This window comes from Dipodomys spectabilis, unplaced genomic scaffold (assembly GCF_019054845.1).
Source record: "Dipodomys spectabilis isolate Male_0828 unplaced genomic scaffold, ASM1905484v1 ptg000140l, whole genome shotgun sequence".
In the NCBI taxonomy this organism is placed as follows: Eukaryota; Metazoa; Chordata; class Mammalia; order Rodentia; family Heteromyidae; genus Dipodomys; species Dipodomys spectabilis.
This window is the reverse complement of record NW_024870817.1, coordinates 28,420,202-28,446,903: the sequence shown is the minus strand read 5'-3', so window position 1 is coordinate 28,446,903 and position 26,702 is coordinate 28,420,202. Positions and strand designations below refer to the sequence as shown.

At 42.6% G+C, this 26,702-nt stretch overlaps 1 pseudogene; it reads left to right on the top strand.

The window, feature by feature from the left end:
* The first annotated feature begins 540 nt into the window (after nt 1–540).
* LOC122117254 lies at nt 541–26,702 on the top strand (annotated as a pseudogene).

The window sequence follows — 26,702 nt, the reverse complement described above, 5'->3', positions numbered from 1 at the left end:
TCTAATGATAATTATATGTGAACAACTTTGAATTTAGATAAGTAACTTGCCTAAAGTTATACAGAGAGTTACAGAACAACAGCAAACTATTTGCCTATTCATTCTCCACAGCATCATACTAGGGGTGAACAATTCTGTGAGATCTTTTCTAGAATTCAAGTGATCAGAGAAACCTCAAGTTTTTCTTTCTTGTGTCAGCTTAAATCATAACCAATGACCACATGCATTCTTTGTAAGCAAAAGTCCTTGGCAAGTTAACTTTTCTTTATTTGCAAAGGTAGGAAAAGGTAGTGCCTACCTCATATTAGTTGTGGGGATTAAGTGAGGTGATTCATGGAAAGAAAGCCTATAAATAAGTATCTAGTGTTAAGCACTCAGCAAACAGCAAGGCTGCGATTATTAAAGTAAAGTAAGTTTATGGGTTCAGTCCATGATCAGAATTTCTGATAATCATTGATTACTGGTTGCCTCTTGATTGCCTTGAACTGACAATAGTCAGCATATTCCTTAAAATGCAAAGATAAGACTGTTTGGCCCATCATGTTCTTCTTCTTGGCATTTCAGGCCAGAGCAGCCAGCCTCACTGCCCAGTGGGGAAGACAAATAAGGAATGTGCATAAGTCATCTGTGCAAAATGGTGCTGGGGGAGCCTTATTTGTGCACAGAGATATGCCTGAGAATAACCCAGATATCCCATTTGATTTCACACCAGAAAACTGTAAGAGAATGGAAGCAATTGTGAAAAACTATCCAGAAGGACACAAAGCAGCAGCGGTGCTTCCAGTCCTGGATTTAGCCCAAAGGCAGAATGGGTGGTTGCCCATCTCTGCTATGAACAGGTTGCAGAAGTTTTACAAGTACCTCCAATGAGAGCATATGAAGTTGCAACTTTTTATACAATGTATAATCGAAAGCCAGTTGGAAAATACCACATTCAGGTCTGCACTACCACACCTTGCATGCTTTGTAACTCTGACAGCATACTGGATGCCATTCAGAAAAAGCTTGGACTGAAGGTTGGGGAGACAACACCTGACAAACTTTTCACTCTTACAGAGGTGGAATGTTTAGAGGCTTGTGTATATGTACCAATGGTTCAAATAAATGACAACTATTATGAGTATCTGACACCTAAAGATATTGAAGACATTATAGATGACCTCAAAGCTGGCCAAGTTCCCAAACCTGGGCCAAGGAGTGAACGTTTCTGTTGTGAGCCAGCTGGAGGTCTTACCTCTTTAACTGAACCACCTAAAGGTCTTGGATTTGGTGTTCAAGCAGGCCTCTAATTTATGTTAAACTATAAATATGTCACTGGAGAAATAAAGCTCCTACCTTATAAAAATATGAAGATAAAATATCTCCAGATGTTGAGGTTAGCATTTCCAATTCAGACTATTCCGAGAGATAGTTGGGGTGGGGAAGGCTACATAGGACCTTGCAGGCTACTATATATCTTGGGCTTTTGCTGTGAGTGAGAAACCATACCATTAGATGGTCCTGAGCTGAGAAATGTTATGTTGAGAGTAACACTTCTCCAAGCACACTGTGGCTACTTCATTCAGAATACACCAAAGGTAGGATGAAGATAGAGACAGACACACAAGACAGGAATGTAGTGGGTTCTTGTTCTCTGGTAGTATCAAAATAATACCAAGAAAGGTGAGCATTTATTTAGTTCTAAAGCATTTATTTAGTAAAGGGAAAGTAAAGGCTACTCCCAAGAATGAGCAGTGGGACCCAGGAAACCCATTTATCCTGCCTTGGACTCATGGTCTGTTGCTTTATGTTTGTTCTATGCTCCTCCGCTTTCTCTTCTTCCTTCAGGCAATCTGTGAGATCATGCTTGGTGTGTTTGAACAGGCCAGACCCTCTTCTGGGTGGAGGAACCGAGAAAAGTGGGTTTGGCCAAAAACATGACAGGACCTAAGACCCTTCCCTGGGTGGTGGCCACCATTGAGGGGCCCAAGCCTCTGGGTACCAAACAGTGAGGGAAGAGGCAAGCTGGCTGAGCAGTTTGCTGATGTCTTTCAAGACCATTGGATGACTGTTGCAATTATCCAAGCTAATGTAAGAAGAAAGTTTTACGGACCAGGGTATTGAGAAGCTTATAAATGATGAGAGGGGTGAAGGCTGGCCTGGCAATGCAGCCCCTACTGCTAGCACTGCACACCCAATGTTGCCACAGACTGTTGAGCCTATCTTCTGGAACACTGCCACTGCTGCCTCTATCCTACAGCTGAATCCAGCAGCCATCATACGTCACTTCCAGTGGCTGAGCTGCTGACTCCAAGTCTGTGGCCTGTCTATGGCTGGAGGAACCTGCTCGGGTAGCTCTGGTCATGCCCCAGTATGCAGTAGACAAAGCTGGGTGGGGGCGGGGGAGGGCAGGGCATGACACTGTCTCAGCTTCTGTCATGAGAAGTGTGTGATTTCTGAACCCCATGTTAATTGAACCCAAAAGAATGACAAGTGCTGCCCCTAGTGGGGACCTTCTGTTCCTTAGCATCTGCTTGTCTCCAAGATTGCATACACATGGCAGCTAAGAAAGACTTCTATTGGCCTTTTAAGCACAGCAGCAGCAGCAGCAATGTAATTATCAGTGATTTCCACAATTGTCACCCCATAGCCTCACCACACTGCTGGTTTGTGTTTTGTATGTAAAGGGAGGCACATTGAGATGATTACTCTACAGTTTTCCACTGCTCTATAGCCTTCTGCCTATCCCATAGGTGAGGGCCTATGGATTTGCTCCTTCTGCTCTTTCCTTATCCCTGTAATTGAGAGTTCTGGATGATGACTAGATGGAGAAATTGACAAGAGCTACAGGACCCAGGGACAGTACTAACCCTTGCTTGGATTCTCACAGCTGTCCACAATTTGGCCTGAGTCACTCTGTCATCAGATGATTCATGTTATTCAGCAAAAGCTTGAAGAAGAACAGCATTTAGAATTTGTCATTCCTCCCTTATCTTAGAGAGACTGGGCAACCAAATAAGTCCCCTTGTCCATGATCTTTTTTTTTCCCATTTAAACTCAATCTTAATACATACAAAATCATCTTAGAAGAATTCATATAACTTTCAAATCCGCAAGGTGAAATGTACCAAAGGTGCATTGATAGCTTCTATTTGCAAAATTGTCCATTCCAAAATTATTATTTGGAGATAGTTATGAGAGATTAGAAATGTATTACTCTCTTGCACTTTAACAAAAAAAAAATCATACTTGCAAGTTTTATTCCTTGCCTAAAGCTTTTGGTGTTGGAGACAAAATCTTGATAAGATTTTAGAAGACAGTTTTGCTGATAAAATAAATTGGGGAGCCATTAAAAATGCTCACCCTTAGGCTCACTCAAGATCAATTAAATCAGACTCTCCAAGGCCTATCCTTGTCATGCATCTTTGAATCCACTGTGTGACCAGGACAGAGACCCACAGGTCTGGGCCTTGGAGGTCCTTGGGTTATTGGACCAATGAACTGCCAGGTGGTGGCTCAGTTAGAAACATGAACATAACTCAAATAGGAAGTGAGAATTTATCAGATGGCCCAAAGATAACCTAAACTTCAGAACAAGGAGAAGCAAGGTTAGAAACAGGGCTGGGAGGGGATGAAGTGGTGAGAGTGGAAGAAAAGTTTGTGCCTTCTGCTAAAGTCATATCAGTTCGTGGTTGTCTCTAAAGATGTGGCTGTCACGAGAGAATGGTTTCCACACAAAATCATAGGTCCTTGAGATCCACTCAGGTAAAGCATTTCAAGGTGTCTCATAAAAAATAGAGTCTCACAAGGTGAACATTTTAGCAAGGGTTTATTTTAGTATAGCAAAGTTAAAGAGAAAGGGAAACATTTCTGTTTCCCTGTACCCCCCTCAGTCAGAAAATGAGAATTAGAGACTCAAAATGGCATGATGTTACCTGCTGCCTTTATTCTTTCTGAGTTTTAAAATACACATAGTCTTGTCAACTCACAATCCCAACCTCAATCCTTGGGCAATGGTTCTGGGTAGTCAAGGTGGGTGTTCTTAAAATATGGCGATGTCTCAGTACCTATCTTCAACTTGGGGACAATAGGTAAGTTTCAGTGCTTTTTGTTTTTCTTCCTAAGCTTCTATCCTACTCTCTCTACCAATTTACAGAGTTGCCAAGTTTTTACTATTTCAAAGGAGGGAGCAGTTTTTGGTAGTCCCCTTTTTAGGTCTCCTTGTAACTTAGCCCATAAATGGAGGGAAGCTCAGCTGTTTTGTTAGTTTCTTCCTGATTCCAACTTCTGAGTCGAGACCTTTTTATATTTATTAAAAAATAATATAATTTCATATTGTCTCCTCATCCATCCCTCCTTCCTGTCAAAAGCTATATTCTTCCCAGGGGAAGAATCATCTTTCAAAGCAGACAGATCATGTTCTCAAGTGACTCAGCCCAGGTGGAAAGGAATAGGGTGGAGGGCCAGAGAGGAATAGCAAGCACACTATTAATAGCGCAAGTCTGGGGGCTGGGAAGGTGGCTCAGTGGTAGCGTGCTTGCCTTGTATGCATGCATGCCCTGGGCTCGACTCCTCAGCACCACATAAGCAGAAAAAGCCGGAAGTGGCACTGTGGCTCAAGTGGTAGGGCGCTAGCCTTGATCTTAAGAGCTGAGGGACGGCACCCAGGCCCAGAGTTCAGGCCCCATCACCACCACCACCACCACCAACAAAAATAGAGCACAAGTCTGATTTTGAGGACCAAGTGGGACTTGAAGGGGTACTACCCCAAAGTGATGCTCAGAAGCAGCCTCCTAGGGGAGGGGCCAGGATGGATGCACTTCAGGCCTTGGACACAAGTGTGAGCTCTCTCATGCCAGCTGTCCTGTGCCAGCTGCAATGGCAGGTGTGTAATTTGGGAAATCTCCCTAGCTTCATGGTCTCAAAGCCTGATTCCCTTGCCTTCTAAGGGATTATGGGCTGTCTACATCCCTTAATAAACTGTTGTTGTACTTAAAGCAGCAGGAATGAGTCCTGTGGAGGAAGAGGAGACAGAAGAACCATTAAAAACTCTGAAGGACACCCATTCATTGTCTTTTAATATTCATTTCAGCCCAGTGGGATAGAAGACATTGCTCCTAATTAATGGAAAACAAATGGAGAATCAGCAGTTAAGAAGCTTTTCCAAGGCCAGACAGCCACAAATGGACAGAGCTGGAGGAGAGTTCCTGTGTGACCCGGAGGCTCTGCTCCTCCCTCCCTGTGGATCCTCAAAGGGACCACAGAGGCTGTATATCTTAGGCCTGGTACCCTTCTCTGCATGGTCCAGCTGAGGGAAATGACCTGGGCCTCAAAGCTGCCTAAGATTTGCTAACCAATGCGTGCATTTTATTAAAGTCATTCATAAGACTGTGGATGCAACTTTTTGTTTCTCAGAGCTGAACATAGAGAATAGGGGATTTTTTTTCTCTACCTCAGCCAGTGTCAGGATGTTCCCATTAGGGTAAAAAACTGGGGCAATTCCTAATGACTGTCCACAGATGACACCCACCCCTACCCACGACCCTGTAGCAGTGTACGTAGACCCCAAACCACTGTAGCCAGAGTGGCCCTGTCCAGCAAATCAACCCTAGTTCTCCTTGGAAAGTCCCCGAATTTAAAGCTGTATAGGATCTTAGAAACTTCATTTTGCATTAACTAGCTACTAGGTAGAGTTTTCTTGAGGTCATACATTAGTGGTTGGGCAGAGTTGTTGCTTTGGATTAAAAACTACAGAAACTAGAAAGGCACTTTGTAATGTAATGGAGGCAGGAAGAGAGAGAGAGAGAGGAAGAAGAGAGAAGTAGGAGGAGGAGGAGGTGGAGGAAGAGGAGGAGGAGGAGCAGAAGGAGGAGGAGGAGGAGGAGGAGGAAACAGAAGAAAGAAGAGGAAGAAGAGCCTACTGCTCCTTTACCCCACAAGACCTGGAAGCTGCTGCTCATCCTTCCCTGGGTGGGAATGGCATTCCTTTACTCTTCCTCCTCTGCCCTCACCCACTCCATGCTCTGTAGATCTAGCTTTTTGCTAGTTAATTGGAGATAAGAGTCTCATGGACTTTCTTGCTCTGGTGAGCTTGGAAACACGATCCCCAGATCTCAACCTCCCGCATAGCAAGGAAGGTGACACTTTCAAATGCCAGTTTCTTTATAAGCTTGTGCCCCGAATACCTGAACTGCTGTTCACACTGAATACGTGTAAGTACATTCAGTCTTTCCTTTTGCATTCACGGTAGTCATGATGCCAAAGGACAGGCACCCAGTATGAAATCCAGGGAAAAGAGGTCAAAACAATGGAAAGAAGACAGGCAGCACCTAGGGAATATTCCAGAAAGCAGAAATGACATTGCCTTCAGAGTGTTGCCTGGGCCTCCTCTGCAGGGTGAAAAGGTTCACCCCACCACCCCACTCCATGCCCTTCCCAGTTTGTATGAAGAATAGTCTTAGTGGTTAAGTTTGGTTTGGATTTTGCCTTGTGGGGGCCTGCTAAGGGTCACAAGGCTCTCCCAGGATTGGTAAAAAAAAAAAAATTCCTCTGTGGTTTCCATCCTTCCATCCACCCAACACATATTTACTGAGTACTTACTATGTTTCAGGCATTATTCTAATGAATAAATTATAAGAAAGTATTACATTGGAAGGAAAGAGAAACAAAGAGCAAGCATAATAGAAAGGAGAACAATGGTGATTAAAAAATAGAGCAGGTAAGGAGATCCACCTGTGTGTGTGTCCCATTTTAACCAAGGTGGTTTGGGCAGGCCCTAGTAGGCCCATGGCAATGCAAACCTGCCAGGCAGGAGGGGGCAATCCTTCAGTTCATGGGAAGCCCTTGAAGAGCCTTTGCTGTGTTCATAGATTCGCAGCACTGCAGCCCCTCGGAGAGGATGACTCGTTTACCACTCAGATAGAATGGGAAGGGGAGTATCAATTATTCATGTTTTAATAGACCATTATAGCTTTAATTTCCCTGCTTCCATTTCTAACTGCTAGAGAGCTGTGATATGGTTATACTTTTTTAAAATCAGGTGAAAAGGTGGGGAAAGGGAAAGATAATAAAAAAAAAGGGAATTCTATATTTTTGAGGGGGACCACTAGGATCCTGGGGGTGGCTCTCAAGGAAGCTAGTGTAAAGTGAGTCTCATTTTTGAGTGAGAAACAGCTCTCTCTGGGGTGAAGTCTAGGAACACATTTAACCAATTCTGAATTAGTTTTTTCCACTGGACTGATGAACACAGGAATTAGAATAGTGTTGTTTATTGATTGTGTACTATGTATGGGTTTTATGCAGAAGCTCCGAGTCTCCGACTTCCCTTTCATCAGAATGGCATGTGAGCTGTGACAGCAGAGACCTTGCTTCGTTCACTGCTGAGCTTCAAACAACACCTGGCACATGGATTAGCCTTTCTGGATGGAGGAAGGAATGAAGAGACATTGTATCCCGGAGAACAGGGCCAAGGTGCCCATGCTCTGGGCCTCACAAAGTTTCAGGATCTTCAGATCCTTCAGAGTGCAGCAAACACAGCACACACATTGTTGCTGTTGCTGAATGTTCTGTGTATGACTTTAGATGTTATTGGGACGGGGGAGTGAAGCTTCTTCGCCCTTGCCACCCCATAGTGGGCAGATGAGTAGAGGAGGAAAAGAGAGAGACGAGGGCAACATGAAGCTTCATCCTGCGCTTCATCTATTGCGTTGTGCAGTTCTTACAACAAACCATTTCACTGCGGAGGAGACTGAGACGTAAGTTGTCTGTGGCCACATGACTGTAATAGCACCTGAGAGATCTCCCACCTTAAATCTCTATTCAGAACCAGGGGGCTCTGTCCTCTCCCCCAGGCCTCTTGAAGCGAACACCTGACCCTGAGCCAGCCAGCCATGTCTCAAACTTTCCTTTGTGGTTTCAACTCAGAGCTTCACACCACTTGGGACCACTTGAGCCATGACACCCCCCATCCCTCCATCCAGAAACTTTCTAGAAAAGAAAAGGCAAGACAGTTGGATTACTCCTCCTATAAGAGGTTAAAATTAAGACACAAAACCCAACAAACGTGATGAGTGAGAGACTGTGAAGTCATTGAATAGTTATTATGGGACCTTGGGGATTCAGACAGGAAGTTCAGGTGGGACAGTCAAGAACAGGGGAAATATAGATGGAGTCACTGGGCAAAGAAATAAGGAATCAGAGAGAGGAGATGAATAATGGCAGGTCCCCAAACTTCCTGGGTTTCTGTCTCCCTGGGATTTATAGGCTCAACATTTTCTAAATTCTTAAGACTTCTCTGCATTTGCCATTTGTATTCTCTTTGGAGTTAGCTTAAACAGGTTTCTGGTCCTTGTCATCAAGAGCCTTTATTAGATTAAAAGACAGAATAAAATCAAGCAAAGGCAAAATTATATGTGGCTTCAGGTAAGAGCTCCCAAGAGCACAGAGGAGAAAAATGAGTTGACATCCGCTTGGTACAGCAAAGGATAGTTACAGGAAGAGGACCCTTGTGTTAATTCCTTGCAAGAACTCTTGGGGGTCAGGGCGGCACTGTGGGTAGCTGCTAGGTAGCTGACACTGTCTCCCACATGCTCTTCTCTTTGTGTGGGTGCACTAAGTTTTCTGCGGGATTCTCCTAATTTCCTCTCTTCACTCCTCCTGAGTCATCAACATTTCTAGGCTTTTCTCTGGCTTTTTTTTTTTTTTTTATTGGCACTCACATTTCATTTTTCTCTACTCTTCTTCCATCCTTTCTGTCCCCACCCCATTGACTGGCTTTTATGGACTTCAGATGTCCTGATGCCTCGTGTATCCAGAGAGGAACCAGTTTCTGTCTTCTGTAATCTTGAAGGTTTGGATCTTCTCTGGGAGAACTGCTGCTCACTCCCAAAGGCGTTTGGAGGTATATTTTCAAGTTTGCAGCTGTTCTGGAAAAAAAAAAAAGAAGTACCAGATGTCAGAAAATAACAGTTGGCTATTAATGCAGTATGTTCCTTCTCTCTTCCTCCTTTTTTGTTGGCAGCAAAAGCTTGTCTTTCAAGTCCCTTGCTCATTTTAAAATTAGTTTGCATTCCATGAGCTCAAACCAGTTGAACTGTGGGGGGCAAATGAGCCAAGATGTTTCTTGTGCTAAATTTCAGTGCACACTCAACACAAATTAAAAATTGACCCCAGGTAGATGCTTCTTGTGCTAAATTTCAGTGAAGAGTCAATGCAAATTTAAAATTGACTCCAAGTAATGAGCAAAATAAATATTGTTAGTAATTAAGAACTAATAATATTGCTGATCCTAACACTAGAAAACACCTGAACATAGTACTAACAGACAAAACAGAATAATAATCAGAGGAAAAATTTAAAATTAATTTTTAATTATCTCCAAATAGTTATACAAAGGAGTTTCAATTTAACATGTCCATTGACGTATGCAATGCATCATGATCAGTGTTGGCCCTTCCACCATGCTTCCCTCCTCCCATCTGTCCCATCCCCATCCATTGCCTAAAGTTTCCTACTTGCATTTTCACGTATCCATTGGGGATAATGACTGCGGGCACCTCCCATTCCTCCTCCATTTTCTATTCCCCTCCCCTTAACTCTACTTCCTTCAGACAAGATATGTTTCAGCTTCCTGGTATTCATTTTGTCGAAATGTTCATTGTTCAAAGGGGTTACACCATGGAAATTCACCCCTACATATTCTGCACTTTATTTACTTTGATCATATAAATAAGCATTAGTTTATATTTTAGGATTAATGTCCACATATGAGAGAAAACCTACACCTTTTTGTCTCACTGAGTCTTGACTTGCTTCATTCAATATGACTTTGCCATAATATTGTTGTTCTTGAGGGACAAATAAAATTTCTTTCATATTTTTATGATCCATTCATGTGTTTTAGGGCATCTAGGCTGTCTCTGTAATTTGGCTATTGTGCGTAGTGCTGTCATGAACATGGGTATATAGACACCTGCCTATGATACCATACATGTTATCACCAGATCACAGGGCAATTTACACCAATTTACAGTAGTACAAACTGTGTATTAGAGTTCCTTTCACCCACATCCAAGAGAGAATTTTTAACTTTCCAAATTCTTGGTAAGCAATAAGCTTAAGAAATCTCTTACTGTCCGTTTTCTTGAAAAAGTACCTGCTAGCATGAGAAAAAGAAAGTGACCCAATATCATCAAAACACACATCACTTTCTTCTCAGTATGGCTTTAGAAAGGCGAAAAAAATCCAACAAATTATTTTTAGAGTGCACCGTCCCACCTTCTTTCTCTGACCCAAAATTAGAATACAAGTAAATCAGACCTCTCTCATTCTGGGTCTTACTATGGAGCCTTGTTGTCCTGGGATGTGACAACCCTGGACACCAAAGGACCAGGAAGGCATGTCTTCTATATAGTCATAGGAAAGCAAAGGAAGATTTGAGAAGCAACAGGAGGTAGGGTATATTGATGTAGGTGAGAAGGTCATGGTGATTATCCTCCACTCACTCCACCTGTCCATTCATTCAGCTACCTGTCCATCCATCATCCATCCATCCATCTACCCATCCATCAGTCCAACTATGTAGCTTAGGAGTAGAGTTTAGAAGAAAATTTTCTTAAGGAACGCTTATTTGAAACACCATTTTTTTGTTTTTGTTTTTGTATTTTATGGAAGAAAGGTGTATCTCTAAATGAAAGTAAGCCTGATTTTGCTATTGAATTAGACAATAAGGATACTGTTGACAATTATATAATATGATAGACATTTTCTATAAGTTGTACAAGCCATATTTGCGGTTTTGAACTTAAAAAAGAAATCTATACAATTTATAACATGGCAGAAATTTTACTTATTGTGTTTATTTAAATAATGATAAATATGCCAGCTTAAAAGGTGTGAATGGATATGGGGTTTCAAGAATTCTTCTCTCTGGAGCTACCAGAATGAAAGGATTGAAGTTCATTGCTGTAAAGAACGGTTAAAGGAGAGACAGTATTTTTCCTGGGAAGTATGAAGAGATGTGGACCTTGTGGATCAGGGTTCAGGTTTTATCTCAAGCAGTTTGATCCAATGGAGCAAACTAGTGAATGCCTGCATTGTGCTGTGGCACTGGACAAGCGTGCCCACAGAGGTAAGTACTGATGACATCTCCATGCTCTCCAATCGGTCAAGTTGTATTTGTTCACTGTTTGGGGAGGAAGTAAAGAGTTACTAAATGCCAGGGAAGCCAAATGTCTTCTTCAGTAAAGTAGATTGACAAACATGTCCAAACAACATGGCATTATATTAGATTTTACAGCATGCTGCAGAAACTTCCAGAAAAAAAAAAGTGTATCATGTGAGTGAGGTGAGGTGAGGTGAGGGAGGAGTCACAGGAGAGGAGAGGCATCAGTCAGAGGACAGAAGGAAGGGACAGGAAGGGACAAGGAAGCTCAGCCCCACACAGCCTTTGCAGGAATGAAAGCTTCTCCCACCACCTGAAGAGCCAGCCCCACCACACCCTTTCCCATGTTGTTCTTCCTCCTGCAGCCTCAGGCCAGGCCAGGCTGAGCCCCAGGAGTCCAGGCAGAAGCCAAAGGCTTTCCCTTTCAAGTCTGCAGAATGTGGGGACTGTCACGTTGGGCCTACTTGTTTTCTCCCAGCCAGCTGACCCTTCCCCCAGCCCCCCAAACACAGGCTGGCCAGCTACACCCCTTCCTGTAACCCTGCCTGCCAGAGCCACACACACAGGCTTCTCCCTTTCTCCCTGCACTGCCAATCACATGAAGAGTCTGCCCTGAGCCTTGTCCCTTTGCTGTCCACTTTGCTCTCCCATTAGGCGTGGAGAAAGAGATTTGTAGCCAGGCCACTGAAGCTGCAGCTGCTCCTGGCTGCTCTGGATGCTGCTGAAAGCAAAGGGGGTGGATGTGTGTATGCAGCCAGTGAGGAGCTGCCTGTGGGCCATGGACGTGGCCTTGGCTCTGATCTCTGAATTATGGTAAGCTCTAAATTGTGTGCCATTTCACAGTCTCAACAAGGGCTACAGGTCTGGTGCCATAGTGATAGGGCTGAGAAAGCACCATGGTTTGGGATTGGCCAGGTAAGAGCAATAGCAGCAGAACTCTGAATAGGTACCCCAAAATCCTAAGCTCTACTCAAAATGGCACTTTTGTGGCTTACGCATTCCCATTTCCTCTCTAGTTATCCACATCCGCTGGGTAGGTTATGCAGCCTGCAACTAATTTAATGCCTAACCACTGCTGGGTTGTGTTCATTTTCAAATGTTAGTGAAATGTAACCAGCATATGTGAAAGCATTCCAATAATAGTCATTCCTGTTAACTTCCACAAAGGGAACACATGCCTGAAAACTGCCTCCAAAGCCAGACATAGAACATACAGGCATCCAGAAGCCCCACAGGTGCCTTCCAGACATTGCTTAAAGGTAAAATCATGACCTGCTTGACTTCTAGCCAAGCTAACTTATTTTGCCTAGTTGTGACCTGATATTTATTTTTAAAAATGGAATCAGCCGGGCGCTGGTGGCTCACGCCTGTAATCCTAGCTACTCAGGAGGCTGAGATCTGAGGATCGTGGTTCAAAGCCAGCCCGGGCAGGAGAGACTGTGAGACTCCTATCTCCAATAAACCACCAGAAAACCGGAAGTGGCGCTGTAGCTCAAGTGGTAGAGCACTCGCCTTGAGCTGAAGAGCTGAGGGACAGTGCCCAGGCCCAGAGTTCAAGCCCCACGATCGACCAAAAAAAAAAAAAAAATGGAATCACACAGTCATATATTCTATTTTTAATTAATTAAGTATGCCACTTGACATCAAGTGTGACATTCACCCATATTGTCTATCAATTGAGTGAGAAATTACATCCTTTGCAGTGGTTGGTTCCAGTAGAACCATTTCCATCTCAGTTGGCAATGAAGAGATTTAAATTTTCATTTTAATTAGATAAGTAACTATTATTTTAAATTTCTCCTTAATTGTTCTGATCATTATTTTCTTTAAAAAAATTTTTAAAAAAAAATTCTAGCTGGGTGCTGGTGGCTCAGTCCTGCAATCCTAGCTACTCAGGAGGCTGAGATATGAGGATGGGTTTGAAGCCAGCCTGGACAGGAAAGTCTGTGAGACTCTTTTTTGTTCGTGTGTTTGTTTTGTTTTTTTGTTTTTGTTTTTGTCTGCAGGTCCTGGAGCTCGAACTCTAGGCCTGGGCACTGTCCCTGAGTTCCTTTTTGCTCAAGGTAAGTACTCTACCTCTTGAGCCACAGTGCCACTTCCAACTTTTTCTGTGATTAATTAGAGATAAGAGTTTCTTTCCTGGACTGGGAATGTGGCTCAGTGGTAGAGTGCTTGCCTCACATGCATGAAGCCCTGGGTTCAATTTCTCAGTACCACATACACAGAAAAAGCTGGAAGTGGCATTGTGGCTCAAGTGGTAGAGCACTAGCCTTGAGCAAAAGAAGCTGAGGGACAGTGCCCAGGCCCTGAGTTCAAGCCCAAGACTGGCAAAAAAAAATTTAATTTAATTTAATTAAAAAAAAAGAGTTTCTTTCCTGTCTAGGCTGGCTTTGAACCATGATCCTCAGATCTCGGCTTCCTCAGTAGATAGGTGCCTGGCTTGTGAGACTCTTATCTCCTCTAAATAACTACAAAAACAAAAAACAAACCCTGGAAGTGGAGCTATGGTTCAAGTGGTAGAGTGCTTATCTTTGAGCACAAAAGCTCATGGACAGTGCTCAGGCCATGAATTCAAGTCCCACAACAGACAAAAAATCAAACAAAATTCTGCCTTTTCTGTAGAAGATGATCCTCTTCTTTTTTTTTCTTTCTGCTCATGGAAAACTAAGCAAAGAAAAGGTATTCCCAGGAAGGGCCTGTCCTATCTGTTTTTAGCCTGTTTGTCCCTTGGAGTCTCAACTGCCTTCTTCTCCATCTGTTTTTGCTTGGAATCTGATGGAGTATAAACACAGAGTTCATTTACCTGCAGGTGGATGGTTCTGGGGAGGGTGCTTTGTGTCAGTCTCTGAGTTTCCCCAGTGGCATTCCATCTCATTGGTACAACACGATGGTTTTGTAACATCTTCCGTGTGTCCTTTTACTCTGCATCCTTATCATCCTTCCTTTACCTCTCTAAGGACTTCCAACCCCTGCCTTTGATCCTGTTTCTGGAAAGCCCAATGTCAGATACATACATAAACAGACCTTTGCTCAAAAGATAAAAAAACAAAGAAGGTTGACCCACACTGACTCTATCTGCATCAAACATGACGTGTGTGCTGAATACGGGTTATATTGGTATAATATAGTTCATATTTATTCTTAAGCTTTTAAATAATTTAATTTTCAAATATTTTAACTTCACCATGTTGGCTTTAAAAAATGTTTTTACATTTTAATGTGTTTATAAGGATAACTAGTAGTCCCCACGTGTCAAGATAAACATTAAGACACTCATTTAAAAGGCCCTAACTCAGTCGCCAACATTTTTCCTCCTTCACTGTGCTCTCGTGAGCAAGGGCTGGTCTCAAAAGCAAATCTTTTGTAGTTCTTCATTGAGAAAATTATTTAAAATAGTTGTCTTTTAATCTCATTCCTTCTGGGTGCTTGACTGTTTTCTGTAAATAAGAATATAAAGGAAATTTGCCATTCTAGTTGCCCATAGAACTAAAAACAATAATGAAGTCTGTGTTCTTGAAGAGAGGTTGCATTTTCACCTGTGGAGGACATGGCTAATTTCATCCGAGGGAGGCCTGCGTGTCTAGCTTGCAGACAGCTGACTTAGACAATGAGAGACAAGGCAGACACCAGTGCCACCTCACATCTTGTGTTCCTGGCATGTGCAAAACTCTTCCACCTTGGGGCTGGGAAGGTGGCTCAGTGGTAGAGTGCTTGCCTTGCATGCCTGAGGCCCTGGGTTCCATTCCTCAGCACCACATAAGCAAAAAGAAAAAAGCCGGAAGTGGCTCTGTGGCTCAAGTGGTAGAGTGCTACCCTTGAGCTGAAGAGCCAAGGGATAGCGCCCAGGCCCAGAGTTCAGGCTCCATGACCGGAACCAAAACAAAAACAAAACAAAACTCTTCCACCTCATGCTTCCTTGGCTGGTGTGCTTTGCTTTGCTATATCTGCAGATTTCACCTCTGAAATATTAACAATAACAACAACAAAAATTGTGTCTGTACTGAACATGTACAGACTTCTTTCTTGCCAGTTTTCCCTAAGTGATACAGTACAACAACTACACACATAAACTTGACATGGTATTAGAGAAGGCAAGTGATCCAGAAATGGTAGAAAACAGGTGGGAAGAAGCATGTAGATTATAGGCAAATACTACATCATTTTATTCAAGGGACCTGAGCATCTTTGGATCTGGGTGTTCTCAGCTGAAGGATGATTGAAATTGGGGTTTTTTTTAATTTAAATTTTATCGTAAAGGCGCTGTACAGAGGGGTTGCAGTTACACAGGTGAGGCAGTGAGCACATTTCTTTTTGAACAGTGTCTCCCCTCCTTCATTTTCTCCCACTTTTTCACCTCCCATCCCTCCCTTTTCCCCAGGTTGTAAAGTTCATTTCCAACATAGTATCTAGTGAGTATCACTGTTTGGTTTCTTGTAGATTGTGTCAAAGTCCTATTTCATTTTTTCTCTATTCCTTCCTTTCTTCTTTTTTCCTTTCTTCCTTTCTTTCTCTTTTTCTTTCTCTCTCTCTTTCTCTCATTCTTTTTTTTTTTTTTTGGTCCGTCATGGGGCTTGAACTCTGGGCCTGGGCACTGTCCCTCAGCTCTTCAGCTCAAGGCGAGCGCTCTACCACTTGAGCTACAGCGCCACTTCCGGTTTCTGGTGGTTTATTGGAGATAGGAGTCTCACGGTCTCTCCTGCCCGGGCTGGCTCAGATCCTCAGATCTCAGCCTCCTGAGTAGCTAGGATTACAGGCGTGAGCCACCAGCGCCCGACTCTTTCTCTCATTCTTTCTTGTCAGCCATGGGCTTGAATTCAGAGCCTGGGCCCTGGCCCTGAGCTTTTTGGAGCCACAGTGCTACTTCCAGTTTTCTGGAAGCCAGCCCAGGCTGGCTTTGAATTACAATTCTCAGATCTCAGTCTCCTGAATAGCTAGGATTACAGGCATGAGCCACCAACACCTGGCAAAGTCATATTACATTAATATTAGTTTTGTGTATCTTGTCTATCTTTTCGCATGTCAAGTGCTCTTTTCTTTGATATTTTCTTGAGTTTTCTAAAAACATTTTTCATCCCAGAGGATTTTGTTACCCCTTAGATATTCTTCCCAATGGAGCTTCTTAGTCTCTGTTTATAAATTGCTTCATGCATTATCTATCTGATTTTCCTTTGACTAGTCTGTAAGCTCACAGGCTAGAATGGAAGTATCTTCCTGTAATTACCATAAACTAGCACTAAACACAGAGTAAAAATTAATCTAAAATAGCTGGCCAAGCATGGTGGTAAGCTAGCTTCTCAGGAGGCAGAGTTAGGAGAATCATGGTAGAAGCTCCTTTCTGAAAAACAAACTAAAAGCAAAAGAACTAGAGGCTTGGAAACTCAAGGGGTAGGCCACTTACCTAGTAAACATGAGGCCCTGAGTTCAATCCCTAATACCTCAAAAAGAAGAAAGAACAGAGAGAGAAAGAGAAAGAAAAAGAAAAAAGGAAGGAAAGGAAGGAAGGAGGGAAGGAGGGAAGGGGGAAGAAAGGAAGGAAGGATGGGAGGAAGGAAGGAAGGAAGGGAAGGAGGGAGGAGGGAGAGAGAGGGAGGGGGGAGAGAGGGAGGGAGGGAAGGAAAAAGAGAGAGGAAGGGAAGAAGGGAGGGAGGGAGGAAGGAAGGAAGGAAGGAAGGGAGGGAGGGAGGGAGGGAGGAAAAGGAAGGGAAGGAGAAAGAGGGAGGAAGGGAGGAAGGGAAGGAGGGAGGAAGGAAGAAAGGAAAGAAAGAAAGAAAGAAAGAAAGAAAGAAAGAAAGAAAGAAAGAAAGAAAGGAAGGAAGGAAGGAAGGAAGGAAGGAAGGAAGGAAGGAAGGAAGGAAGGAAGGAAGGAAGGAAGGAGAAAAAAGAAAGAAAGGAAAGAGGGAAAGAGGACTGGCTGGACTAGCTGGTTGATTCCCTTCTGTGCAATCTGTTAAGGTAAACTCAGTACCTAAAGATTCTTTCAATGTGAGACTGAATAAAAGAAAACATTTGTAGATGATTCCTCCACCAAGCTTCCTTTTATGAATGACTTGTAACTCTTTAGGAATGTATAGTTTACAGAGCGCTTTGAAATGCTGTGTCCAATTCATCCTCACAGCCAACTCTTGAGGTAGAGAAGGCAAGGATTAGATTTCCATATCACAGCTGAGGAAATCCAGGGCAAAGGATTTGCATGCCCAATGAGGCTGGCATGTTGTGGAGCTCAAGCCTTTTCCAGATCAATTTAATCCCATAAAGATCTTATTACTTGGAGTGCAGTATGTAAAATTGGAGCTGGACCCAAAGGACAATTTAGTATTCAGGAACCATTGTGCTCACTCAATTCTGTTGTCAGCCTCAAAGAAATCCTGCAAGGTGGTGACTTCAGCTTCACTGGTGTTAATATGCTATGTAGGCGCCTGCCCAGATCTCACCTTTCCATTTCTGTCCAACTAAAACAGAGGCAGCAAGTGTCCTTACCTCCTAGGCCTTTTATATCACTGAATAGGAATTCTGTAAGAGTTTTAGTTTCCCTGTCTCCTTGCCAGTGCCTACCTAGTATTTTAAGTACTTTCACCATTCCAGTGGGTGTGTAGATTCATCTCACTGTGTCTTCAATTCCTTTCCCCGGTATGGAGCATCTTTTCATGTGCTATATTGGCCGTGAGTATAGCTCATTTAATGATGTGATAGCTTAAATCAGCCCATTTTAATTGCCTTCTTTTATTGAATGCAAAACATCTTTAAATTTTGGGGCCCTTCATCAAATATATGTATCATATGTAAATATTTTTTTGGGGGGTCCGGTCATGGGGCCTGAACTCTGGGCCTGGGCGTTTCCCTCAGCTCTTCAGCTCAAGGCTAGCGCTCTACCACTTTAGCCACAGCCCCACTTCCAGCTTTTTTCTTTTTGCTTATGTGGTGCTGAGGAATCGAACCCAGGGCCTCGAGCATGCAAGGCAAGCGCTCTACCACTGAGCCACCTTCCCAGTCCATATGCAAATATTTTCAATGACCCGAGAAAGCTGGTAAGGAAGGGCTTGTGCCTTTTCTTATCTCTCTTATTAGAATGAAGATATCTTCCCAGAGCTCCTCCAGGCCACCTCTCACACACTTCCATTTCCATAGGCTCAGAAATCTTTGCCCAGCAAGAGGGCGGAAGCTTGAGATAATCCCACTTGATTACAGCAGAGGGCGCTCCCTCACAGGAATGTGACAGCCTTTAAGCAGTAGGAGACTAAAGACCCCAGACCCATGGAATGAGGTCATAAAAGCAATTGGTAAGTATAAAAGAACTAGGTGTAGCTCATTCTTTATCCAACTGGATGCCCTCACTTTCTGTGTATATTGAAGTCCAGCTGTATGCTCAGAACCTCTAGTTTGCTGATGACTAACTAGGACTAGAATTCAGGCCTGCTAACCAGGAGTCCAGAGAATTTTCTATTCCCTCACATCCCTCTACAGTGCATTCATTAATCAATAGTAAGGTTAGTCCATTTGCATTTAATATAATTTCTGATCAATTTAGGATTCAGTATCTCTTATTATTTGATGATTCAAGTTATGTCCTGCCTCTTCCATGATTCTTTTCCTATTTTTTCCGAACTTTCTTTTAGAAACTATTTCCTAACTATTATTTTTCCCTCTCAACTACGTTAGAGGGTTTATTATTTGGGAACATTATATTTTTAGAGTGGCTGACCTAAAGTTATCGTTATTTTTTGCTATTTTATTTTTAGCAGCTATTATTAATAAATATTATTTACATTTACATTTTATTTATATTTACATTTACATGAATTTTAATCTTTAGCAGTGACTTATATAACTGAGAAACAAAATATTTTTATGGCACTCACTATTATTTCAAGTAACTTGCTATTTAACAATTAACAATTCTATAGACGCTTTAAATTCCACATGATAATTTATTGTACCCCACCTTCCCTTTGGTCTTCATTCCTTTCTGCATCTTAGACTTTCCTTCTGGATCATTTTACTTCTTTCTTAAATACAAGTTTTAGAATTTCCCAACGCCACTCTCTCTCTTCTCCCTCTCTGTCTATCTTTCTGTCTCTCTCTGTCTCTCTGTGTGTGTATATCTATCTATCTGTCTGTCTCTGTATATATGTATGTGTGTATCTATCTTTATCTATTTATCTATCTTTATATGGCAATAACATGTTGGGTAATTAATTGTTTTCTTTTACTATGATGACATCATACTGTCTTGTGACTCCCAGTTCTTAAATTAATTGTGCTTCTTTGAAGATAGTGGTATGTCTTTTCTCTATGGCTGTCCATAGTACACAAAACCCAGAGTTCAGCTTTTTTTAGTTTCTTATGGCTTCGCTATGATACTGTTTTTTACATTTGTAGGATTCATTAAGTTACTTGAATCTTTGATGTTCTTTATCTATCAGTTATTCTCAGCTCTCATGTCCCAAAACATTGTCTTAGAGTGTGTGACTAAGAATTCCAACAGACCTTATTTTCAGTACCTCAGGGTCTATTTGTATTGTCTGTTGTTTCTGTGTTTTGTTTTCATGTATGACTGGTTATTTCTGACAATGTATTGGACATTGTATTTTAAAAATGTATTTGTGAAAATAATTTGAGGCCTATTATGATGGCATCATCTTCAGAGAGGATTCTCATTTTCTTCTGCCAAACCTTCCATTCCAAACCAAATTAAAGCCTTATAGTCGTGAGGAACACCCCGATGACATAAATCCAAATAGAAATCCTCTGCAGTGAATAGTTTAATTCTGATTCACCATATCTGAAGCGACAGTGGTTCGGGATTCCAGTTTGAAATGTCAACTCATTAGAACCCTCACCTTGGGAGAGGATTCTTTGCCCCTTGATACTAGGAATTTGGCCAAAGTTCAGCTGAATTTATGCATCTGTCTATTTCGTTGTTGGTAGTAGTGATTTTTCTTTTTTTCTTCAGTACTAGACATTAAACCCAAGACCTTTCAGGACATTCTCTCACTTGAACTATGACCCCAGGACTTTTAGTTTTGCTTTTGAGGTAGGATCTCACTACCTTTGCCAGGCTAGTCTCCAATTCAAACAAAACAAAACAAAGCAAAACAAACAACAGCCACAACAAAACACAAAAAACAAACGCCAGAGAAAGAGAAGCAAGGTCCTCAAGAAAAATGTGAAAATGTCTGAAAGTCTAGTTAGAGCCTGGGGAATTTTTGAAATGGAATTAGAGGAAAGAAGTTTGGGGGAGATGGGAGAGATCTCGGAAGACTTTTGACGGATCCACAGCATTCCTTTCTGCCCCTTTTCCTTTCTTCACAGTTTGGCACAGTCTTCCGGGACAGGGCGGTCACATGAGCCAGTCTAAGGAATGGAAGACAGCAGACAGCGTCCCTTCCTTTCACCAAGGAACCACAGAGTTCTGGAGATCACAGCAGTAGAATCAGCTTTCCTGTGACCCAGTTTGGATGAATGTCATCTCCTCATTTCATAGAAGGTATTATAGAGAGGTTTGGTGATTTGGCTTGTCATGTATTTTTTGCTCTCCCATCCTTGGCCACCCTTCACCATCCTGATATTTTAGTAGTACTATTCCTGATGGAAGAAAATAGTCAAGGCTGGGCACCTGATAGCGAGATAAGGGTCTGGTGTCAGATCCCAGCGCTGAACACCCCAGGGAAAAGCGCACCCTAGTGGCATGGTGCCAGCCCTGCAGCCTGTCTGCAGCACTTCCTGTAACCAGAGGTCTTTTCCTGTGTTTGAATTCAGCACCAATGGCTGTCCTATCAAAGGTAAACAGCAGCCATCTGAGCAAACGACTCTGTTCCTAAAGAAAGCTTTTAACTTCTCTTTTGGAGGAGGCAGGAAAGGGGTCATCTGAGGACTGGATGGAGATGCAAGAGGAGTATTCCAGAGCCCTGCCATGCCAGACTTTTCCTCCTCCTCCTTCTCTGCCCCTCCCTCCTGCTCTTCCTCCTTCATCATATTTTTCACTTTTCTCATTCTTATTATTTTGGCTTGCTTTTTTGCTCAGGCTGCCTCCCATTCACTCCCAGCTGCTGTGAGCATCAGTCACAGCAGGCACCTGTCAAGCTGTGTGACTCTAGCCACACCTCTCTGAGGTCTCCAGTTTGCTAGCTTCAAAAATCTGAGCAAGTGCAAACTTGCCTCCTAGGGATGGGTGTTCAAAGAAGGAGAAGCTGGGACCAGACTCATGAATCTCTGATATTAAAACTGGAAGCTCCCATCTTTTGCAGAAAGAGAAAGTGGTACCGAAGGAGAAATCCGGACTGAAAAAGAATCATGGAGCCTTCTGCCAGGGCCTTGTGGTCAGTAAGTGGAAGGAGCAGGGTCTGTGGGAAGATATGCTCATATCTGGTCTCAATGTTCTCTTCCCACTCTGAGAGGCCCAGCCTGCTTCCCAGGTACCTCTGTGATGAGCACATCTCAGGAGTGGGATGGAGGAAAAGGAGGGACAGGGAAAATGCCCAAAGGACAGAACTCTTTTCTTGGATCTCCTCTTTAATTCAATCATTCATTCCACAATTGCATATGGAGCAACTTCTACCTGCCAGGTGACTTCCAGATACTGGGCACAAGACAATGGGCCAGTCTTCTCTCATGAAACATGTATCTTATTGTTTGTATTAGTTTCCAAGGAAGATTTCTTTTGAGGGGGTGGGAGGTAAAAGGGTTGTCTTAAAAAAAAAAAGACAGGTAACAACTTTCCAACACGTAAATTTCTGAGCAGTAACACCTACTCATTAAGAACTTAACACACAATAGATCTTGTCACTACATAAAGTAAATTAGCTGCTGACCTCCTGATCCAAATCAAAGGAACAATCTATCAACACTCCTAAAAGGAACTTGTCTAGATGGTACCACTTCCATCATTGGCAGCTATGGAGAAAAAATGAAGGAACAAGTTGATGGCTTGGATGGGGAGCTAAACCCTGATAATTCACAGTCTACCAAGGATCATCATCCTTTTTATTAGCGTATTTAGTTATACAAGTAGAAGATTTTCATTTGTTAACAAGAGTCACTGTCACAGTCAATTGTTATCCTATATTTGATAGGGAGGGTGGAAAATGTGTGAATATTGTGAAACTGATGCCCTTGGAATGAGGTGGGGGAATGTGGACATAATAGTTAACAGCTATGGTTTCTTTCCAACTCTAGTGTTGAAGGCTATGAATTGTCTTATCATGAGATTTGTGGTCTGAAAAGTTAAAGCCAAAAGGGGTGATACTGATCAAGATGCACTGTACTCATAAATTGATATATTAAATTCAAATTATCTGTACAACTAAAGATAACAATAATAAATTAAACCCAAAAGTTGCCAACTAGATGCTTCCCAGATGCTAAATATATTTTTATTTTTCTGCATAACAAATCTTACTAAATATTAAATAGCTAAGTAAATCCACAATGTTGTCATTTGAATATGTCCTCCAGAATTCCTGTATTAGGAAACTAGCCCTCAAGGTGGCAACACTGTGAACCAGTGGAACTTCAATGAGGTGATTAAGAGTTGGGCAGTGGGTCAAATCTTTAATCCTAGCTACTCAGGAAGCTAGAGGCCAGCCTGAGCCAGAAGTTTACAAAACTCCATCTCAACCAATGAAAAGCTGGATGTGGTGGCACGTGCGAGTCATTGAAACTGTTTGGAAAGCATAAATGGGAAGAGAAGGGTTCAGGCTAGCCCAGGGAAAAAAGTAAAATCCTATTGAAAAATAATAAAACAAGAAGGGCTGAGGCATGTCTCAAGTGGTAGAGCACCTGCCTGGCAAGCCCAGGGCCCTGAGCCTAGACCCCATTACTGCCCCAAGAATAAAAGATGATTAAATCATGGGGCTTTAGCCTTCATGAATGAATTAATGCTATTCTCACAGGACTAGACAAGCTACCACGAGAATGGTTGTGATGATAACGGTTGCCCCACTTTAGTGAGGACATACCTGTGAGCTGTACTGTCTCCCCCATGAGTGCCCACCCCCCTTCTACTTTTCCATTATGGGATAATGTAGTACAATGTTCTGGCCAAATGCAGCTGCCCAGTCTTGGACTCCCAGCCTCCAGCACTAGGAGCTAAAAAAAAAAAAAAAGAAATCTTCCCTTCATAAATTTTCCCAGCTCAGTAGTCTTCCAGGGCAACCAAACATAGACTAAAACAAATCAATACATAATCTCATAGTTTTTGTGATCAGAAATTTAAGAGCAGCGTGGCTGGGCAATTGGGCTCAGGATCTCTCACGGGGGTACGGTCAGACTATGGCAGGGATTGCCATCATCTGAAAGTTTTGACTGGGTTGCATGACCCAGCACCAAGATGGTGCACTCATTCAGCTGTCAGCAGGAGGCCCCCTTTCTCTTTTATTTTTTTTTTTGGGGGGGGGTCCGGTCGTGGGGCCTGAGCTCTGGGACTGGGCGCTGTCCCTCAGCTCTTCAGCTCAAGGCTAGTGCTCTACCATTTGAGCCACAGTGCCACTTCTGGCTTTTTTCTTTTTGCTTATGTGGTGCTGAGGAATCGAACCCAGGGCCTCAGGCATGGAAGGCAAGCGCTCTACCACTGAGCCACCTTCCCAGCCCCAGGCCCCCCCTTTCTCTATATGTGTTCTTCTCTGTAGCTTAGTTGAGTCTGCCTATAAGTAGATAATGTCCCCAGAACAAGCAACCCATGAAACTACAAATGGGGAAGAAGTCTCAGTGCCTTTTATGACTTGCCTATTAGGCCACTCATTGTCACTTCTGCCTTATGCTCTTCCTTAAGAGCAGCTACTAAATTCAGTCCACAGTGAAAGGCTGGGGAATTAGATGTCATTTTTTAATTGAAGGACTGCCAAAGAAGTTGTGGATTTATTTCAAGACCATCACCTTAGGTTCCCCTCCCATTTATGATTCTTTTTTTTTTCCTTCAAGAATTTTAGAACAGATCACAGATATAGTATCACTTTCTCTGATGCCACTTCAGCACATATTCTTAAAGAGAACTGCCATATCCAACAAAATTAACAATTCCTTGATATCTTCTCAAATCAGTCTATTTTCTGTCTTAAAAATTTTGAGCTAGGATATTTGCATAAAAATTCAGATTTAAGTCTTACATTTTTTAAATAAGAAAATCTTGTCACATTAGACCTATGTTCTCACATGGTCAAAATCCATTGTGGATGGTTCATAATTCTTCAGTTTTCCTTGCTTCTCACCTGGCTCTCTTGTGTTATACATGGCCATTTGTCTAACACTTTTATACTACCTGCTTGGATAATTTAAACGTTTGGGTGTAGCTCTAAATAAATCTAGATCAAATGACATGGTAATGTGGTTGAAGAAAAGAGATTGAGAAGATTGAGAAATGATGCACATTGTGGGTTTTCTTAGAGTAGCAGCAACCTAGCTCTCACTTTTGTGGAGATCTGAGTATGAAGCAATAGGACTTGAAAGATTTGGTGCATGTTCTGCGGAAAATATTAACTCTAGAGCATAGAGCCATATGCAGAAGCATCTCAGAAGATGGTGGATCACCCAGTCCAGAACCAGCTACCCTGAGGTCCGTGGAGCACTCATTCCAGAACCAACTACCCTAGAGATCCATGGCGTACTCTGCTCACAACCAGCCACCTTGGAGGGTCATGGAACACTAAGCTCTGAAACACAACCCTAGAAGACTATAGATTACCCAGCTCAGACCAAGGCTCAGTGCTGTCTTCCTAGAGAGTCATAAATATGAGTCCTAAGTCTGTAACTACCAAAGAAAAGATGTTGGATCCATAAAAAAAAACTATGTAGAACAATTGGCCAACTTTGTTAAGAAGGAGGTTGCTAAACACATTCACTTTAATGTGTAAAAATAAGAGCATTACTTCTTGTTCTATGACATAGACGCAGCTCCTTTATCCAGGTTTGGTACCTTGCTGCATGCTCTCTGAACCGTGGACTTCCTCTTCTGCACACGGGTTTTTGTGGTAACTGCTTAGGCATTCAAATATTATTTGTTTGATTTTCTTAGTGCTATCTCTTCTCTACCTGGCAAAATATCCAGAATCATGTTAACTACACATAGCAAGGAGCCCCTAGTCCATCAACAGGCTCACTAAGTGATTACCCAGTGAGCCTCTTGGCCCTATGGTTTTGTCTTTACATTATAAAACATAATGGTCTCCAGTTTTAGAGATCTCATTGGGTTTTATTATGTGTCAGTCATTATTTGTTTTGGAGGCAAGGCAGGTTTAGTGTGTTCCATGGTTAAATATTAGAGTTCTGAGCTAGAATTCCCTGGGTTAGATACCCTACCTTATTTTATGACCTAGAAGGTAGTGTATCATCTCTGTGATTCAGTTTCCTCATCTATAAAAGGGAGGAGGGGTTGGTAGACAGTGTCAACGGCACCTATTTCACTATCTTTTGTGACCATCAGGAAAATCATGACATGAGAAATGTTTACAACAGTGCCTGGCCCACAGTAAGGTAGTTATGTATAAATATGGTGTTAACCCTGCTTGTCCAATGAGGAAGTTGGGTGCTTACAATAGCCTTCCTCCCCCACCCCATAACTTGTTGATATGGATCTATCATTTTAACTTTTCATACTTAAAAAAACTAAAAAGGAAAAAAATAAATATTCTCATGGTGCTTTTTTATTTTTGTTGTTGGTAGTGGTGGTCCTGGGGCTTGAACTCTGGGCCTGGGCTTTGTCCCTCAGCTCTTTAGCTCAAGGTTAGTGCTCTACCACTTGAGCCACAGCACCACTTCCAGTTTTCAGATGGTTTATTGGAGATTAGAGTCTCATGGACTTTCCTTCCTGGGCTGGCTTTGAACCACGATCCTCATATTTTAGCCTTCTGAGTAGCTAGGATTACAGGTGTAAGCCACTGGCACCTGGCTAGTCTCATGTTTTTAAGAGTTGGGATTTGGGAAATATTGGACTTTGGCAAGATGAAGACAGTAAATCCAAGAAACAAAGGAAGCTTCAGAGCAGTTTAGGGCTGAGGACTTGGCCACTCTCTTGAACATTAATATAACAGAACTTCACCTGTGCCTGTGATGTCCTGAGCAGCAGGAAAGACTGGGGAGGGGAGATGGAGGAGTCAGGCAGTGGGACTCACAGAGCAGGTTGCTTCCAGAAGTAACAAGAGTGCCCCTAATGGTGAATTCTGGCTCATTAGGAAGTCTGACAGCATCTCCCAGACAGGACTGTGTCTTCAAGGCAAAGACATTTGAATTGACAACAATACAAAACAAAAACAAAAACAACGCCCCTCCAATGCCAAGGTTCCCTACTGAGAGAAAGTGGATGCCAAAGGAAATCAAACGAAAAGGTGGTGAGTCCCTGGAGGGGACTCTCTTTCCAGAGAAAGCTGAGTCCCTCAGTGGTCCCTACAGAAGACCGGCCATCCCCAAGTAGAAGCAGCTCAAACATCCATGTTGAGCAAAGAAGACACAGACACTAGGGTGGATTCACAGTGGAATACTATCCAGTTATTAGTCTGAGATGAATAAACCACAGCCCGGCTCAGCAATGGGATGAATCTTGCAAAACAAGATCAGGCCAAAGGAACCCCAAATC